This window comes from Heteronotia binoei, chromosome 15 (assembly GCF_032191835.1).
Source record: "Heteronotia binoei isolate CCM8104 ecotype False Entrance Well chromosome 15, APGP_CSIRO_Hbin_v1, whole genome shotgun sequence".
Taxonomy (NCBI): Eukaryota; Metazoa; Chordata; class Lepidosauria; order Squamata; family Gekkonidae; genus Heteronotia; species Heteronotia binoei.
The window spans coordinates 7,601,447-7,604,358 of NC_083237.1; positions in this window are offsets into that span (position 1 = coordinate 7,601,447).

Here is a 2,912-nt window from a genome sequence, read left to right on the forward strand (position 1 = left end):
TGTTAATGAAATTAAAAGATGTTTGCTCCTTGGGAGGACAGCTATGGCAAACCTAGGCAGTATGATAAAAAGTAGAGACATCACCCTGCCAACAAAAGTTCATATAGTCAAAGTTATGGCATTCCCAGTAGTAATGTATGGCTGTGAGAGTTGAACCATAAGGAAGGCCGAGTTCAGAAGAATAGATGCTTTTGAGCTGTGGTGCTGGAGAAGAATCTTGAGAGTCCCTTGGACTGCAAGATCAAATCAGTCAGTCCTAAGGGAAATCAACCCTGACTGTTCCCTGGAAGGTCAGATGCTGAAGCTGAAGCCCAAATACTTTGGCCACCAAATGAGAAGGGAGCACTCACTGGAGAAGATCCTGATGTTGGGAAAGACAGAAGGCAAAAGAAGAAGGGGACGGCAAAAGATGAGATGGCTGGACAGCGTTACTGATGTAACTAACACAAATTTGAGCAGACTTCGGAGGATGGTAGAAGACAGGAAGGCCTGGCGTGACTCGGTCCGTGGGGCCGCAAAGAGTCAGACTCGACTGTGTGATTGAACAACAACAGTAGTCTTGATGTTACTGCAGCGTGGATCCAGGTGGCCAGATTGGCTAAGTCAAAGTAAGGGACTGTCTTCCAGGATAAACTCAGAAGAAAGTGTTTTGCAGCTGCACCTATGTGCTTCTTCAGCAGTAATGCTGGGTTCGGTACAACCCCATGGCTCTTGACTGAGTCAGCAAGGGTCAGCTGGGTCCTTTCGAAAGCGGGAAGCATGATGTCTTCCCAGCAGCCGGCATTACCTCCATCTCGTCAGGGCTCAGTTTCAGTTTAGTCACTCTCATCCATTTAACCGCAGCAGTCAATGCAGTGGTTCAAGACCTCTCCTGCAATCCTCAGCAGATTTGGATAGAGAGCTACATATTGACTGCATCCAATTCCAAAACTCTAAATTACGCCTCCAAAGGGGGCTCTGTGTAGAGACTGAATAGCATGGCAGAGAAGACTGTGCCCTGGGGGACATCGTCGAGTACAACTCGCACTGATGATAATTGGTCTCCAATAGCAACCCTTTCAATCTTGCCTGTAAGGAAAAACATCAGCCATTCGGAAGTACATCCCCTGGTACCTGCTTCTGCCTCCAAACATTTCAATAAGATAGCGTGTCTACTGTATTAATGGCTCCGTGTCTCCATTCAAACGCCACTGTGCATTTGAACGTCCGCCTACGTTTATAAGGCTGTCCGCACATTTAAGAAATGCTCAAGTCCATGGCTTTAAAAAAAAAAAATCATGGAAATCAGGTGCATTCCCCCAAACCTATGCTCATGTTCAGAACACACTTCCAAATTCAAGAAAGAAGCAGACCAAGGTCTATTTATGCATGGCAGAAACTGACGCCACCCTCAGCCCAACATTAGTGATTCCCTGCGTTGTGGCTGCCACTGCAGCTAATCTCCAGGACGGAATAAATTGCTGACCTTTCCAGGATGATTTTCCAGGGACTGTGAGCAATTGCACTATCTCATTGCAGTGGCATGTGCAAAACAAAGACAACCCCCCACCAAAATCAATATGTCTTGAACACATACCGATGAAGCTGCCTTAAACTGGATCAAACCATTGCTCTATCCAAACTCTCCAGGGTCTCAGGTGGAGGTATTTCATATCCCCCCACTACCTGGTCCTTTGAATTGGGAATGCCAGGGATTGAACACCTGGGACTTTTTTTCCTGGTAGAGAAAGCCCAGCAGGAACTCATTTGCATATTAGGCCACACCCCTGACCCCAAGCCAGCTGGAGCTGTGTTTGTGTTCATTTAAAAAAAACAAACAAACCAGGAACGCAGTTCCGGCCGGCTTGGTGTCAGGGGGTGTGGCCTAATACGCAAATTAATTCCTACTGAACTTTTTCTATGAAAAAGCCCTGTGTGAAACAATTGTGATGTCAGGGGTGTGGTCTAATACTCAAATAAGTTCCTACTTGGCGTTATCTACAAAAGAAGCCTTGACTGTGCACTCTTTAATTGCACTAGTAGTGATCAGGTGTATATGAGATCTTCTTGATTGTGTGAACATTCCAGGTTTTGCAGAATTTCGCACACAGGGTTGGGAAGGGATATTTTTTTGTACCAGTAAGTGCTAATGCTTACTTTCTACTTAGTGATCACTTGTAGATTATTTCTTTACAAATTGCTAGAGATGTGCTGAGAGAGTGAGAGAGAGTTGACATGTTCAGAGCATTTTGAGCAATGTAAGTGGGTGGGCTTTTTCTTCACACACAACTTCCTTTGGTGAAGTGTTTGCGGGAACGTGTGCCGATAACAAAGCCACAAATGAGAGAAAAAGGGATAGGGAAGGAAGCCAAACAAAGTGTGGGGCACATGAGCCTGAACTTGTAAGATCTGAGCCCAAAGATATAAGAATGGGATATTGCCAAGTTGCTTTGAAGGCAAGAGAGTCTCTGAACATGTGCAGAGTACACTTCCCTTGTTGATGTAGTAACCGCCATCTGCTCCCAAATGCCTGGGCTAATGAGTCACCCTTCTGTATTGAATTTAAGCCCAGCACCTCTTAAATTAACCTCTACTGATGGGACATCAGGATCAGAGATGCCCCCCCCAGCCCTCACACACAAAAGTCCTACAGACTAGCAACTCCTACACTTCTCCTACTCCCATGTTTTGTCATCGGTGGCTGGGAAGTGCATGTGCTATGAGAATCCTTACTCATGTCAGGACAAAATTAGGGCATGGCAGGACTTTTGGATTAATTAATCTGGAGCAAAAGTGTATAATTTTGTCTATATGATGCAAGAAACTTTTTTCCCCCTTTCCTTTCCTTTCCCTTCTCTCTCTCTCTCTCTTCCCCCCCACCCCATTCCTTGGAATTTGGATCTCTCCATGTTAGTCTCCAGACGTGGTTTACA